This window comes from Chiloscyllium punctatum, chromosome 36 (assembly GCF_047496795.1).
Source record: "Chiloscyllium punctatum isolate Juve2018m chromosome 36, sChiPun1.3, whole genome shotgun sequence".
In the NCBI taxonomy this organism is placed as follows: domain Eukaryota; kingdom Metazoa; phylum Chordata; class Chondrichthyes; order Orectolobiformes; family Hemiscylliidae; genus Chiloscyllium; species Chiloscyllium punctatum.
Genome location: NC_092774.1, coordinates 74737485 through 74754853, shown reverse-complemented (window position 1 = coordinate 74754853; position 17369 = coordinate 74737485). Strand labels below are relative to the sequence as shown.

General features: G+C 46.4%; 3 non-coding genes across 3 annotated transcripts; 2 read left to right on the top strand and 1 right to left on the bottom strand.

The window, feature by feature from the left end:
* The first annotated feature begins 5673 nt into the window (after positions 1 to 5673).
* Positions 5674 to 5747, top strand: trnan-auu (transfer RNA asparagine (anticodon AUU)). Its single transcript has one exon. It is a non-coding gene; the product is annotated as a tRNA-Asn (tRNA).
* Positions 5748 to 8226: 2479 nt separating this feature from the next.
* trnae-uuc (transfer RNA glutamic acid (anticodon UUC)) lies at positions 8227 to 8298 on the top strand. Its single transcript has one exon. It is a non-coding gene; the product is annotated as a tRNA-Glu (tRNA).
* A 5807-nt stretch (positions 8299 to 14105) lies between these two features.
* On the bottom strand, positions 14106 to 14177 carry trnaw-cca (transfer RNA tryptophan (anticodon CCA)). Its single transcript has one exon. It is a non-coding gene; the product is annotated as a tRNA-Trp (tRNA).
* Positions 14178 to 17369: the final 3192 nt, after the last annotated feature.

The following is a 17369-nucleotide window of genomic DNA, read 5'->3' as shown; positions in this document are numbered from 1 at the left end:
AAACTTTACGGGCAAGCCAGAGTCATAGAGATACACAGCACAGAAACAGGTCCTTCGGTCCAACTCATCCGTGCCGACCAGACAGCCTAAATTAATCTCGTCTCATTTAGCAGCACTTGGCCATATCCCTCTGAACTCTTCCTATTCATATACCCGTCCAGATGCCTTTTAAATGTTATAATTGGACCTACATCCATCACTTCCTCCGGCAGATAATTCCTTACACTTGCCTCCCTCACCTCAAACATATTATCCTCCTGTTCTGGAGTTCTCCCATCCCAGGGAAATGACCTTGTCTATTTACCCTGTCTATGCCTCTCATGATTCTATAAACGTCTGTAAGATTACCCCTTAGCCTCTGGTCCACCGGGGAAAACAGCTGAAGCAATGCACTGCGTTTCCTTTTAGCTTCACACTCACAGAACCTTACTCCCGTGTAAAACATTGTTTCCCTCCCCCACACTGTCCATGGGAAAAGCCAAGACTGCTGAGACTCTGGAGTTGGGGGAATGCCACGTAGAATTCCTGCAATGTGGAAACACGCCATTCAGCCTAACAAGTCCACACCGACCATCCAAAGCGTAACTCATATGGACACATTCCCCTATCCCATTCCACTACACTTCCTGCACACTATGGGCCCACTTAGTATGTCCACTTCTCCGGAAACTGCACACCTTTAGATGTTGGAGGAAACCAGAGCACCCGGAGGAAACCCAGCAGACACGGCAGGGAGAATGTGCAAACTCCACACAGAGAGTCGCCCCAAGGCTGGAATCGAAAGTAGATCCCTGGCGCTGTAAGGCAGCAGTGCGAACCACTGATCCATCGTGCTGCCCATGTGTGCAGAAAGAGGTGGGTGCTGGGAACTTTGTTAATTGTACCACACAGTGGATTGTTGTGTAAGGTTAAATCTCACGGCATCCAGGGAGAGCTAACCAACTGAGCACAAAATTTAGAAGCGCGTTGTTGGAGATGCTGGAATCCTTCCTGAAAACAACAAATGCCGGAGATCACAGTGGGTCAGGTAGCGCTGTGCTACTCTATGACTGGACAGTGTGGATGTGGAGATGATGTTTCCACTAGGAGAAGAGTTGAGGATGCCAAGTCATTGAGGGCATTTAAGACAGAGATAGGTTCTTGATTAATAAGGGGTCAAGGGTTATGAGGAGAGGGCAGCAGAATGGGATAGAGAAACATATCAGCCATGATCGACTGGTGGAGCAGACTCGATGGGCCAAATGGCCTCATCCTGCTCCTGTGTATTGTGGTCTTAAAGCTGGGCAGATGACTTAAGGGGTTCTCACAAACTATTTCAGAATCCTGAAGAGGGGTTGTTGGACTCGAAACTTTAACTCTGCTTTCTCTCCACAGATGCTTCCAGTCCTGCTGAGTTTTTCCAGTGTTCTCAGTTTTTGTTTCAGATTTCCAGCATCCACAGTTCTTTGTCTTCTTCATCAAATTCATTTCTTGCCCTTCCCAAGTGTGTGGAACTTCATCTCCCTGATCGACAAACTGTTCACTTACCCTAGAAATGACCAAACCTCCTTATCAAAGTAGACCCCTTTGTTGCAAAATGATTCTTCAATTCTGTGACCAAAATTATTGCATTCGTAATTACTTACACCAGGGACTCACAATATCTCAGGCCAGAACACAACTAGATTGTTTCAGACAGTACATTTATGTGATTTCATACAATTCCCTATTCCCAACTTTACCAGCGTGTTGCAGGGAATGGAGGGTTTGAGTTAAGAAGAAGTTGGGACATTTTTCCAATGGAGCCGAGGAGGTTGACAGTTAACCTTATAGAGATTTTTAAAATCAGAAGGGGTATAGATAAGGTGTCATTCCGAGGAGGCTCAGAATATTTTATTGCTCCAGAAGGTGTAAAAGGGGGTCAAAGCTTCAACAGAAATCGAGCAGAGCTGAGAACAGATAATATTTAACCCTGTGGGAACAGGGAGATTAGAGGACAGAGAAATCAGGACCTGAAATCCGAGCTGACACCAGACTACCATGTTATCAGTGCTTTGATTAGTGCCCACCCTCTACCTTTACTGAGCCTCTCACTCGACTTGAATGCCACGTATCCCCTCGATATTCCGGATCCAATCCTTGTCATTCTGAAGCCATATCTCTGTAAGGAGTCTCTGATCATAATTATTCTCTACAATGTGTGCAGTCAATTAATTCGCTTTTGTTACAATGGAGCACACATTCACATACTGAGCTTTTAGTCTTATTTTTTGTGATGGTTAGAATCCAGTTTTGATTGCTCGTACATTTATTCTTCTTGTCCCTTTCTATCATTCTCTGGTGTTTGGTTTCCACATCACTGCATTGCTCACTGGCCTTGATTTGGATTGGCCGTGCTAAATTGCCCAGTGTCCAGGGATGTGTAGGTTAGGTGGGTTGGCCATGGGAAACGCAGGGTTATCGTTTCAAAGTAATAGAAGGAGTAAGCCATTTGGCCCATCGACCCTGCTCCGCCATTCATTAAAATCATGGCGGATCGATCAATCGTCTCAGCTCCTCTTAATTGCATTATCCCAACTTCCCTGAATTCCCTTACCACGCAAAAAACCCATCCAACAGTGTCTTAATGAAGCTGCCTCTACTGCTTCCTTGAGCACAGAATTCCATTAATTGACCATTAACCACATAGGTCCTGCCCTGAGTTGCCTCATCAAAATGCAACAGCTCATATTTGTCTAAATTAAACTCCATCCACTACTCCTTGGCTCATCGGCTCATCTGATCAATTATAATTTATATTAAACTTTCTTTCCTACCTTATTCCCTAAAAGATGAAAATCTCCATCCCAAACTCTCGCCCTCCATTCTCACTTTGTTGAATCTCATCACGGATGTCCTCATCCTGAAGGGTTTGCTTCATGCTGATTAACAGGCCCACATTCAAGGGGGATCTAACTGAAACGTACAGAACATTGAACGGCCTGGACAGAGTGGACATTGGGAAGATGCTTTCATTGGGAGGAGAGACTAATACCCATGGGCATAGCCTAAAAATAAAGGGAGAATGGAGATTAGGAGCAATCTCTTTTGCCAGAGAGTCGTGAATCTATGGAATTCATTGTCACAGAAAACTGTGGAGGCCAAGTCACTGAGTATGTTGAACATTGAGATAGAGAGGTACAGCACAGAAACAGACTGTTTGGTCCAACTTGTCCATGCCGACCAACTATCCCAACCCAATCTAGTCCCACCTGACAGCACACGGCCCCATATCCCTCCAAACCATTCCTATTCATACACCTACCCAAATGCCTTTTAAATGTTGCAATCGAACTAGCCTTCAACACTTCCTCTGGCAGATCATTCAATAAACGTACCATCCTCTGCGTGAAAAAGTTGCCCCTTAGGTCTCTTTTGTATCTTTCCCCTCTAACACGAAACCCATGCCCTCTCGGTCTGGACTCACCCACCCCAGGAAAAGACTTTGTCTATTAATCCTATCCATGCCCCTCATGATTTTATACACGTACAGTTACAACGTTTAAAAGACATTTGGATAAGTACATGAATACGAAAGTTTCGAAGGTTTATGGGCCAAACACTGGTAGGTGGGCCGAGTTTAGTTTGAGAATACAGTCAGCATGGACTAGTTGGATGAAGGGTCTGTTCAGTGCTGTCAGACTCTGTGAATGACCTGTATTGGTCTTAAAACCATTTTCTTACCTCCCCCGATAAGCATCCACTTCTTTGTTGTTCAAAACTCAGATGAACTTAGCCTTGAATATGTTCAATGACCCCACTTCTGAACTCAATTCCTCTTCGTAATTTACCACTTGCCTCGCTCATTGCCTGCTGCATCTGCCCGACAACTGGTATTGACTGGTGTGGAGGGACTCTGAGACCCCTCTATACATCCATACATCATTCCTAATGAAGGGCCTGTGCCCGAAACGTTCCCTGTCCTGTTCCTCAGATGCTGCCTGACCTGTTGTGCTTTTCCAGTGCCACTTTTTTCGACTTTCACCTCTAGTCCTCACTTTCTCCACATTCCAATATGTCACCATTTCAACAATGCACTGCTTTTTTTTTTAAACAGCAAAGGCTATAACTTCACATTGCGGCACTGCACTTGCCATGTGTTTGCCAATTGAGATACAGGCCTGGACCAACTTCGGGAAGAGGCAAATGACTGAGTTCTGAACAAAAACCGTAGCACACTCAAAACGTCGGCTCTGTTTACCTTTCCACTGATGCTACTCGACCCGTTGGCTTTCTGCAGTATTCGCTGTGTTTGTTTGACACAAATGCTGCTTTCCATTAAAGAACTGCAATCCCTGTCCTCTGGTAACTGACCCTAGTCAGTGGCAATAGGTTCTTCTGATCATGAAGGTAAAAACAATGACTGCAGATGCTGAAAACCAAATACTGGATTAGTGGTGCTGGAAGAGCACAGCAGTTCAGGCAGCATCCAACGAGCAGCGATATCGACATTTCGGGCAAAAGCCCTTCATCAGGAATAAAGGCAGTGAGCCTGAAGCATGGAGAGATAAGCTAGTGGAGGGTGGGGGTGGGGAGAGAGTAGCATAGAGTACAATGGGTGAGTGGGGGAGGATATGAAGGTGATAGGTCAAGGAGGAGAGGGTGGAGTGGATAGGTGGAAAAGAAGATAGGCAGGTCGGACAAGTCAAGGAGACAGTAACTGAGCTGGAAGTTTGAAACTAGGCAAATGTGGCTGTGGTACCGAGTTTGTTTCATAACATGGTTGAAGAGCTTCAGAGCAGAGGAAATGACCTGGGAGTTGCAGTGGGAGAGGGACTCACTGAGATTCTTGTAGAGAGAGGAGGAAAACTTCTTCAAGGCAGGCATCCTTGCAAGAGGATTCGCAGTAGGGTTAAAATCAACAAGGTAAAAACAATGACTGCAGATGCTGAAAACCAAATACTGGATTAGTGGTGCTGGAAGAGCACAGCAGTTCAGGCAGCATCCAACGAGCAGCGAAAACACCACGTCTTCTCCCATTATTGACAAAAACCCCTGGAAATCTCCAGTTAACCTTCTTTGCTCCAAAGAGAACATTCCCAAACTTGGGAATGTCTCCACAAAATGGAAATTGCTCATCCCTGGACATGATGCATGTGTTACAATGGGGAAGAGGTTTTGGCAAAATATTGTCAGTTAGCAGGTGGAAAAATGTTCAGGAAGTAAAACACAAATCCCAGTCTCCAGCTTTGTGAATCTTTAGAAACTCTTTGGGAAGTGGAATTAGAGGAGAATGAAGGGTGAACTGACGGACTGAGCAGAGACAGTCCAGACACCGTCCCCTTGTTTAAGAGGCTGATTGACTCTGATATTCTCGGGACATGAACTGACCCGAGACATTGAAAGAATTCTCTGCACATCAGGAATTCAAACCCATTCTCGGCTCGGGGCCAATGAGAAAATTCGGGAAAAGGCAAAACACTGAAAGGCTCGGAGGGCGATGGCCCCGGTGTAGGAGAGCTCGTTCGTCGTGACATGGATGTGCCTGCAGATGGTGGGATCAGGCTGTCCCCATGTCTCCATAATGAATGTCCAAGGCTTTATTATGGAAAAGTAAAACTGATAGAAGACAATGGTAATTTTGGACGGGGCGGGTTGAATTATGAATTGAATAGTAGGTTCCTCAAAGACACTGTGGGCCTAGCGCTCGGGTCTGTCTCTGTGGCGCAATTGGTCAGCGCGTTCGGCTATTAACCGAAAGGTTGGTGGTTCAAGACCACCCAGGGGCGGTGTGTTTCTTGTTCTCGCTCCTACCGCTTTCTTGGCTGCGAACGTGCACGTTCTTAATGGTTTCAGGAAAATGTTTCCCAAACGGAAATCTTTTCCACTGAGGCAGCACAAAGGGGTTTCTGAATTGATTGAATTTCTGACGTCAAGGACTGCGGATGCTGAGAATCCGAGACAGAAAGAGAAACTGCTGGAAAAACTCAGCAGGTTTGGCTGTACCTGGATGAGGAAAAAAACGAGTTCTGAAATATTGTCTCTGATTCTCTTTCCACAGATGCTGCCTGACCTCCTGAGTTGCTCCTGCAATTTCTGTTTTTGACTGAACGTCCATTTCATCTTTCGGGATGAAACACTCAGACTTGCCATTTGCAGATATTTAACCCTTTTGAAACCTGTGAAGTGATTGGATTCAAACAAACTCAGCAATGATTTACTCTTTCGCAGCTCCACAGGCAGACAGACCTGGGAAATGAAGCTGTCAGTGTGGTTCTGTATTGGTGGGCCGAGTGGTGAATGCGATGGACATGAAATCCATTCCGGTTCCCCCACGCAGGTATGAACCCTGCCGACTACAGTTGAGAAACGACGTCAAAAGAAAAGGGAGATTGCTCCACGGTTTTTTTTAAATGCAGTCAGTGGACGGGTTGAAATATTTCAATCACATTGGGACTGGTCGGGAATCTGTGGCCCACTGCCTGTCAGGGTGGAACAAGCAGATACCCACAGAGCTGCTATTGAGGCGATGAGCCAAGTGTTTTGAAATGAGACGAGAACAGTGAGGGGCGTGAAGTCGTGATCGAAGTTAAGCAGGCACCTGAGGACAAAGCTGTTTGATTTGCCAATGAAAGATACTGCTTCACAAAGTTGGGCCTGTGGAAGGGAATCTGTGATTTAGATTATCTTTGGTTGTTCACATTGTGAATGTTCCCATTGCTGCACATGTCCGTGTCAACGTCAGAACTCTGCAGCATGGCGGTTTCTGGTACGCTCAGTGCCAGGGGCGCAATGGATGACGCATCTGACTCCACCTACCTGTTTGAAATGCAGCTCACAGCTTCTTCACACACCCCAATTAATCTTTCTCATTGTCCTGAAGCCGGCATATGGTTTGAATTCCTGATCTGCGGGAATGAGAATCCTTTCACTGTCTCGCGTCAGTAAATGTCCCTGAGAACATCAGAGTCAACTCACAGCGCTGTCAGAGGAGGGGAAGCTGAAATAGCCCCACACGCTGCTCACGGGCACATTTCACTTTCCCCAACACACCGCCCCAACCACTGCGGCTCTTGGGAGTGGAAAGGGAACAAGCACCAAAACCCAGTCTCACCTTTGTAAATCTTCAGGAAATAAGAAAACTGTCCATCCCTTCGGATCTTCCATCCTGGGCTGACAGCCTTGATTTTAAATGGCTGTCCAGTCAGTGCCGATTCGTTTTGGCTGAAAAAAATCTTCCTTATCTCATCCCAGCATTTCTTGCCACAGAGACCTGTGTGGCAGAGTTCATGTATATATTTCCTTGTATGGTATTTTATAAATAACATTCGTTTGCTGGTTGTTTGTATCGGGTATTTCAGGTTCATTAGCCGCTGTTTGAGTGTGTTGGGAGGTTTGTGGGCTACCATGATGCTGAGAGGGTTGAGTTGTCTGGACATCATTTCCCAGAAGTCTTTAATGTAAAGTAATGTGCTAGGGTTTCTGTAGACGTTGTGTCTGCTTGTGTCAGTTTGTTGATGTGAAATCGGCACACTGGGTTTATTGGTTAGGCAAAAGTGAGGACTGTAGATGCTGGAAACCAGAGTTTAGATCAGAGTGGTGCTGGAAAAGCACAGCAGGTCAGACAGCTTCCGAGGAGCAGGAAAATCGACGTTTCGGGCAAAAGCCCTTCATCAGGAACAGAGGCAGGACGCTTCCAGGGTGGCGAGATAAATTGGGGGGTGCTGGGCCGAAGGTAGCAAAGAGTACAATAGGTGAATGGGGTTGGGGACGTAGGTGACAGGTCAGAGAGGAGGGTGGAGTGGATAGGTGGGAAGGGAGATTGACAGGTCCTGAGGACAGCGCTCAGTTGGAAGGTTGGAACTCCGGTAAGGTGGGGGGGAGGGGAAATGAGGAAACTGGTGCAGTCCACATCGATGTCCTGGGGTTGAATGTATCCGAGGCAGAAGTTGGGGCGTTCTTACCCCAGACATCGGGTGGGGAGGGAGGGGCGATGGAGGAGGCCCAGGTCCTGCATGTCCCTGGCAGAGTGGGAGGGGAGGTTGAAATGTTGGGCCACAGGGCGACGGGTGTCCTGGAGATGTTCCCTCAAACGCTGTGACTTGACTCTGCGACGGGGCTCCAGTCTCCCCAATGTAGAGGAGACCGCATCGGGAGCAATGGATTTAAGAAACAACTTTGGTGGAAGCCTTCTAAATACCGTGACCCGGGTTCGATTTCCGGGCAGGGAAGCAGTTTTCAGTAGGGCTGTCAAACTTCACTGTCGTCTCCCTGGTGGTCTCGTGGTTAGGATTCGGCGCTTTCACCGCTGCGGCCCGGGTTCGATTCCCGGTCAGGGAAGCAATTTGCAGTGTGCTTTTTTGGCTGCTCATTCTCCTTAAATGCGCTGTAGAGTTACTTATTGGTCTTCGGAGTCACTGGGTGGCTGCACTGTGTTGTGGTTCGTTGAAACAGTGTCCTCGTTCAGATTTGTTTGTATGTGCAGGGATGATTACTTCTGTAGCTAAGTACTTGGTTCGCGTGTGTGGCTTTCCTGCAGAGGCTGTTTTGAATTTATCATTGACTGTTCGCTCTACTGTGACATCGAGAAATGGCACTTTGTTGTTGTTCTCCTCTTTTGTTAATTTTATGCCAGGAAGGAGATTGTTGATGGTGTTGTAGGTTTCCTCTAATTTGTTTCATTTTTTGATGACAGAAGTGTTTCATGGGCGTTTCGTTGTTTTGTTTGTAGGGCTTGTTACTGAATATGAAGTGGGTGATAAGGCACAGTTCCACGAGGTTGACAGTGTTATCTTCGCTGCTGAAGTTGGTTCTGTGATTTTGTCTTTAGTTCTTCGAGTAGTGTCTTCAGTTTTCTTTGGCCACGTTGATGTTAATGGATGTGAACAGGGCTATTATGTCAAAGGACAACATTATTCCATCCTCTTCTATCTTCGTGTCTTTGGTGTTTGGGAATTCTTGGATGGAGTAAATGGAGTGGCATGAATGTTCGACTTGGTGTTTTAGTCCTCAGTGGAGGCCTTTGACTAGTCTGTATACTGGTGCTCCAAGTAGTGAGACTATGGCCTGAGGGGGGCTCCTAGTTTGAAAAAGAGGAGAACAACAATAAACAGCATTCTTCGATGTCACAGTAGAGCGAACAGTCAATGGGGAACTTCAAACTAGCATCTACAGAAAAACAACACACACAAACCAAATACTTAACCACAGAAGCAATCATCCCGACACCCACAAACGAAGCTGCATCAGGACATTATTTCAACGAGCCACGACACACTGCAGCACAGAGAAACTACGAACACCACAAGAGAAAAACGTAGATAAGCTTATCTCTCCATGCTTCAGGCTCACTGCCTTTATTCCTGACGAAGGGCTTTTGCCCGAAACGTCGATTCCGAAGCTGCTTGGATGCTGCCTGAATTGGAGTTGCGAAGTTATGTTGTGGCTGTACAGGACATTTGTGAGACCACTTTTAGAATATTGTGTGCAATTCTGGTGTCCCTCGAATCAGAAGGATATTGTGAAATTTGAAAGGGTTCTGAAGCACCAATGGGTCCACAGAGGGGAAGAGGCCCTTCTACTGCCCTAAATGTGGGAAGGCCTTCAGTGACTCCTCTGCCCTGCTGATGGACCAGTTGGCCCACACCGTGGAAGGCTGTTCTCCGACCCCAAGTGCGAGATGGCCTTCAGCAGTTCTTCCCATCTGTTTAGACACCAGTGGGTCCACACTGAGAGGCCGTTCTTCTGCCCCAACTGCAGGAGGGGCATTGCTCTTTCCTCCGATGTACTGGCCCATTGGTGTGTCCAAATGGTAGAGAGGTCGTTCAGTTGCCCTATGTGCAGGAAGGCCTTCAGCAATTCCTCGGCCCTGCTGAGGCACCAGTCTATCCACACCGGGGAGAAGCCATTCTCCTGCCCCGAATGTGGGAAGGTCTTTACCTGCTCATCCACACTGCTGAATCACCAGCTGGACCACACGGGCGTGTTGGGGGGGGGGGAGGGGGGGGGGGACAGTGGCGGAAGAGGGGAGGCCATTCTGCTGCCCTAAGTGTGGGAAGGCCTTCAGCAATTCCTCTGCCCTACTGAAGCACCAATGTGCCCACACCTGGGAGATGCCCTCCAGCTGGACCGAGTGTGGGAAGAGGTTCATGTTTTCCTACAACTTGCGGAAGCACCAGCGGGGGCACCAGCGCTCCCAGCAATCAGATCCGACCAGTGATGATGCCTTCAGTCACCTCCCAGGTCTGAACCTCCTGCCATTTCTGACAGTGGGTGCAGTGGGAGAGTCGGTGGGCTGTTTTAGTCTTCTGCTGGACTGCAATTGCCTTCCCGACACCCCACAATCACAACTCCATGGTGGCTCAGGGTTAGCACTGCTGCCTCATGGCACCAGGAACTCAGGAATAATTCCACCCTTGGGAGTCTGTGTGCAAGTTATGGAGGATAGGATAATGGATCTGAGTGGGTTAGTTTTCCGAAGATCAGTGCAGATCTGTTTGGCTGAAGGACCTGTTTCCACATTGTGGGGGTTCTATGATTCTATGAGCTTTGCCTTCAGTGGACACTGTTGCTCATTGAGCCCGGGACTGCACATTGCCAATGAAATGATCCAGAGAAACCTAAGACCGCAAGACCATCGGAGAAGAAGTTTGGCCTACTCTGCCATTCGTTAGTAACAAATGTATTGGATGAGATTAGCTACAGTGTGGAAACAGGCCATTTGTCCCAACAAGTCCACACCGACCCTCCGAAGTGTAACCCATCCAGACCCATTTCCCTCTGACTAATGTACCGAACTCTATGGGCAATTCAGCATGGCCCATCCACATGACCTGCACATCTTTGGTTTATGGAAGAAAACAGGACCACCCAGAGAAAACTCACTCAGACATTGGGGGAAAGTACAAATTCCTCACAGACAGCCACCCAAGGCTGGAATCAAATCTGGGTCCCTGGCGCTGTGAGGCTGCAGTGGTAATCACTGAGCCACTACATATTGCAACCCGAAGTTGGCAAGCCGGGGGTTGGGAGAATACAGCAAGCCAGGTAGCACCAGGATGTGAAGTAGTCAGCGTTTTGGGTATTAACCCTTCTTCATGACTGAAAGAGTGACTTATCTATGAGAAAAGATTTACATGAATGTTGCTGGGGGTTGGAGGGTTTCAGCTGCAGGGAGCGGCTGAATAGCGTGGGATTGTTTTCACTGGAGCATCGGAGGCAGAGAAGGGACCTAATACCGGTTATAAAATCATGAGGGGCATTGACAGTGTAATAGACAATGTCCTTTCCTTGGGTAGGGGAGTCCAGAACTAGAGGGCACAAGTTTAGGGTAAGAGGCGAAACAAATTAAAGGGACAACTTCTTCATGCAGAGAGTGGTACTTATATGAAATGAGCTGCCAGAGTATATGGGTCAGGTGCTGTCAAATGGGAGTAGATTAATATAGGATATCAGGTCAGCATGGACAAGTTGGACCGAAGGGTCTGTTTCCATGCTGTACGTGTCACTGACTACTGGTCCTGATGTAAGTTTAAAATAGAGTCCAGGTATCTTTGAATAGTTCAATCTTGTTGAGCTCACCTCCTGAAAAGTGTCAGATGAATCTCTCTGAGAGATACTGTTTAAACATGCTGAGTTGGACAAAGTATCCCATCAAGTTCAACACAAACCCAGAGTTGAAGAAGTCAGAAGTCACAACACCAAGGGGACCAAAACTGATCACAATGTTCCAGGTGCAGCCTCATCAACGTCCTGTATAACTACAGCATAACTTGCCAACATCTGTACTCAGTTCCCTAACTGATGAAGGCCAGTGTGCCTCAACCTTTCTTCACTGCCTTATGTACCGATGTAAACAGAGATATAGGACCTACTTTAAACTGATCCACGATCCAGCTGCTGGGAGCACAGAAGTAGAGAATTGCTGCGTGATTGTGCTGGGTAGATAACCCAGAGGTCGATGGTTAAAACCCATGTGATTCTATTGCTCAATGTCTCTGTCAGCTGCTTTCATATACAAAGGTTCTCTGTTCTGCATCTTGCCTTTGCATGTGCTTCCTAAGGCTTCTTCAGTGGAGGCGTGCCCGCTGGAGCCCAGGAGTTCAACAACCCCCTGGAGCTGGAGGAAGGTCCAAACTCCAAGAAGCAGGGGGTAAGGCTGGAAGCTGGATTTGCTCAAGGCTTGTATTTTTAACTCATTTAATTGGTACCTATTGTATGGGGCTATGGTTTACATTAAAACCGTAGGATCATATCAGAGTGTTTATATTTAGCAGTGGGAGTTGGTAAAATGCACTCTCTGGAGGAGCACTTTCTATGATGCTGCATTTCCTGCCTTCTGCCCTTCCCCCATTTCTTATCTCCCATCTTGATTTTATATTTTTTTGGTCAAATTTCATTTCAGATTAATCAGACTTGCGATTCACTGTGTGCTATTAATTTGTTTGTTCGAATAGTTCAAGTCAAAATTAATGCTGTAATTTAATTTCTGATGTCAGAGTTTGACATTGAATGTGCAGGTGTGAATACCAATAAGTTGTGAAAATAAATCAAGAACTTGTGGTTTTTAACAAAAAGAGCAGTTCACTGTTATTCATGGCATCGTCTCATTTGGGAGTGATGATTCAAATCTGACCAACAAACCGTTTCATGCAGTCATCCAATTGAATAAAAATTTTCTTTAATTTAATAAAAGAAAATAATTCTGGCAGGCTAAGACTTATGCAATCTATTTGTAAGATTATGTCCATTGCTCGCAATATGTTCTCATCCACATTGGGGAAACTGGACGCCAACTAACCGAATATTTCAGGGAACAACTCTTGGACTCTAATTCTAACCCACACACCGCCCTGTGGCTGAACACTTTAACTCACCCTCCCATTCCACCAAGGACCTGCAAGTCCTGGGCCTCCTCCACTGCCAAACTCTTGCCACCCGACACTTGTCGGAAAAACACCTCAACGTCTGCTTTAGGACCCTCCAACTACTTGTTATCAATGCAGATTTCATCAGTTTCCTTATTTCCTCTCCCCCACCTTGTCCCAGATCCAACCTTCCAATTCGACACCAACCTCCTGACCTGTCATACCTGTCCACCTTGCTTCTCACCTATTTACTTCACCCTCATCTCTGACCTATCACCATCAATCCCGACCTCCATCTACCTATTGCACTCCCATCTACCTTCACTCCAGCCCCACTTCCTTCCCATTTATCTCTCAGCCCCCTTGGGCCACCCTTTATTCCTGATGAAGAGATTATGCTCTAAACCAAGACTGTGATGAAGCAACATCCTCAACAAATAGGAAATAGCTCCCAAGTCAGATTTCATCCCCTCTTCTGTCACCCAGTTCTTTCAGAAATAAGGAATGTCTTTTTCTTCCACTAGAAAGTGGTCTTCCACTTTGTGCTGTCTGAAGTGTTATGCCACACCACTACTTCAGCCACCTTTTAAGAATCCTTTCAACCTGTTTTTCTAACAATTGTGGAGGTGACCAAAAGCAAACATTTCACTCATCCTCAATGTCCCATTTCTCCTCCTATGAGCCATTTTGTCATGTTGTCTCTGTTACAAGCAGCCGAGTGCACTTGGTTTCTGAATTGAAATTTGGCCATTGAAGTGAACAGGATTAATATTTATCGATGGCTAGCTGTGTTTGCACTAACTGTAATTTTCCACCAATATGATGTCTTTTGTTCCACAAAACTGGAAACAATGATCTGTGTTTATATTGCAGTCGGATGTAGAAAATCATCCCAGCGATCTTCACGTTATTATAGTTTACTGAGACCATAACATCATTACGTGGCAGTTTGATGTCACTGAAACCTGGATGGAAATCTCTAGATTATGTTGTAAAAACATCGGTATGATGTTCTTCACACTGCGCTGTCACCAACTGAACGAAGCGGATGTGTGTTTAAATCCCGTGATGAACAGTTTGTGTTCGACTTCTCACATTGCTGGGACCTGAGCATTGACCCAAACAATGGGCACACCACCTCCCCGACACAGTGTTCACAAATGAAACTGACAGCAAAGATTCACGTGTGATCGAAAGTTTCCACAAAGAACTTTTGACACAATCGACATACGGAGTGAACGTACTCCTTTCTTAATTCGAAATGTTAGATGTTGATGGTAGTGAGCCTGACGCGATTTGAACACGCAACCTTCTGATCTGGAGTCAGACGCGCTACCGTTGCGCCACAAGCTCACAGATGCACCATGCGCTCTATTCATGTTTAAGGGAAGTGATCGCACTACAATGATTTTACGTTCATGTCTGTTCTGTTTATCCCCCTTCTCTTTCTGTTTCTCGAAACACTTTCCAACACTCTCTCAAGAAAAATCTGAAAGAACTGCGGATGCTGTATATCAGAAACAAAAAACAGGAGTTGTCGGTGACCCTTCCACAGAACAGATGGTGGTTGGGAAAATGTCGGTTTATATTTAGGAGATATTGTGGGAGGAAGGTGGAGATCAGGACAGAGCCCAAAGAGAAGGCAGAACTGTTGGACAGAAAAAAGGAGTTCATAACGGTCTGCGTGGGAGGGTTAATGGAGACTGTTCGTGGCTACATAGTGTGGAATGACAGACTATGTGATAACAAGGCTTGGTGTGTGTGGGAGGGACGAGGATACTACAGAGTTCAGCCCTAGAATTATTGAATTCGATATTGGGACCGGAGGGATGTATGGTCCCCAAGTGTAATATTCGGTGCTCTTCGTTCTGCTGGTGCTGAGCTTTGCTGGAACACTACAGCAAACCTGAGACAGAGATGTTGGCCAGGGAACAGGATGGGGTGTGGAATTGGCAGGCAACTGGAAGCTCAGGGTCTTTTTTGCGGGCAGAACGTAGATGTTCTGTGCAGCAGTCACCCGGTTTATGCTTCGGTTTCTCCAATGTAGATGAGCCCATATTATGAGCAGCAAATGCAGTAGACTGGGTTGTGGGTAGTGCAGGTAAAGTGCCACTTCACCTGGAAGGTAATTTTGACCCCTTGGATAGCGAGGAGGGAATAGGTAAATCGGCTGGTGTCAAACTTTCGGCAGTTGCAGGGGAAAGTGCAACTCAACCTGCAAGTTTACTTTGAGAAAATCCTGGACTTGAACTCTCAAGTCTCTTTGCACTTCGGATTTCTGCATTTTCTCCCAATAATCCTTCTGTTCCAACAGTGACTATGTATGTCAGGGCAGCACCAGTAATTTCCTGACATATGAATTGTATTTGGGGATACCAAGGCATGTCAGGAACTGCGAGTATCTCAGGACCAATCGTTATTCCTGGAGGAGGCAGAGAGGAATGTGGTGTGGTCCTGTAAACTCCAGAACATTGATAACTTCATGAGTCAGCAATAACTCCTTCTGGGCCAAGAAACAAAAGGGCCAATGAGAAACTGCTACAAGACAGTTAACAAATAACACACATTAACTATCGCTGGGAAGGAGGAGGCAAAACAATGAGCTGTTTCTTTGGACAGATGAGATAATGGTGTTTAATAACTGTGTGACAAAAGGACAATTAATTCTGCCTGTAGAAGGAAGGCCTTGCGTAAAAGGGTTAATTGCAGGACAGGCTGTTTCAAACAGGTGGAAAACCCTCAAGGATAAGAAGGTAAGCTACAGACCTGAGGTCTCCAGAAGTGTGGGGAGGTGGTGTCAATATCTCAAGCCCAGCACACTCACGCAGCACTACTCAGCCTTTGGGCTCTCAGCAGCTGGATTGTGCATCAGTTTAATGTTGGTCCTATACCTCTGATTACATCGGTACACAAGGCAATGAAGAAAGGTTTCAGCACACTGGCTTTCATCAGTTAGGGAATTCAGTATAGATGTTGCAAGTTATGTTGTAGTTATACAGGACGTTGATGAGGCTGCACATGGAATATTGTGATCAGTTTTGGTCCCATTGGTGTTGTGACTTCTGACTTCTTCTACTGTGTTGACCTTGATGGGATACTTTGTCCAACTCAGCATGTTTAAACAGTTTCTCTCAGAGGGATTCATTTGAAACCTTTGAGGAGGTGAGCTGAACAAGATTGAAGTATTCAAAGTTACTTGGACTGTATTTTAAACTTACATCAGGACCAGTAGTCAGAGACACTAACAGCATGGAAAAAGACCCTTCTGTTCAACTTGTCCATGCTGACCTGATTTCCTAAATTAATCTACTCCCATTTGACAACACCTGACCCATATACTCTGGCACCTCATTTCATATATGTACCACCATCTGCATGATGAAGTTGTCCCTTTAATATATTTCGCCTCTCACCCTAAACCTATGCCCTCTAGTTCTGGACTCCCCCAGCCCAGGGAAAATACCTTGTCTATTACCCTGTCTATGCCCCTCATGATTTTGTAACCTCTATTAGGTCACTCCTCTGCCTCCGATGCTCCAGTGAAAACAGCCCCAGCCTATTCAGCCTCTCCCTGTAGCTCAAATCCTCCAACCCGCTACAACATTCCCGTAAATCGTTTCTCATGGAAAAGTCAACGTTTCAGTCCTGAAGAAGGGTTAATACCCAAAACGTTGACTACTCCACATCCTGGTGCTGCCTAGCTTGCTGAATTCTCCCAACCTCCTGCTTACCTACTTGAGGTTGCAATATGTAGTGCCTCAGTTGTTACCACTGCAGCCTCACAGCGCCAGGGACCCAGGTTTGATTCCAGCCTTGGGTGACTGTCTGTGAGGAGTTTGCACATTCTCCCAATGTCTGAGTGAGTTTTGTCTGGTGGTCCTGTTTTCTTCCATAAACCAAAGATGTGCAGGTCATGTGGATGGGCCATGCTTGATTGTCCATAGAGTTCGGTACATTAGTCAGAGGGAAATTGTTCTGGATGGGTTACTCTTCGGAGGGTCGGTGTGGACTTGTTGGGACGAATGGCCTGTTTCCACACGGTAGCTAATCTCATCTGCACTCCTTTTGTATCTAACGAATGTCAGAGTAGACTCGAGGGCCCATTGGCCTGACTTCTGCTCTGATGGTCTGGCGGTCTTAGGTTTCTCTGGTTCATTTCATTGGCAATGTGCTATCCCTGGCTAAATGAGCAGCAGTGTCCACCGAAAGCAAAGCTCATAGGATCGTAGAACTCCTACAATGTGGAAACAGGTCCGTCAGCCCAACATATCTGCACTGATCTTCCGAAGACTAACCCACTCAGATCCATTTTCCTACTCTCCATAAATTGCATACAGACACCAAGAGTGGAATTATTCCTGCGTTCCTGGTGCCATGAGGCAGCAGTGCTAACCTTGAGCTACCATGGGGTTGTGGTTGTGGGGTGCACGGGAGGCAATTGCAGTCCAGCAGAAAACAAAAACAGCCCACCTACTCTCCCACTGCACCCACTGTCAGAACTGGCAGGATGTTCAGTCCTGGGAGGTGACCGAAGGCAGCGTCACT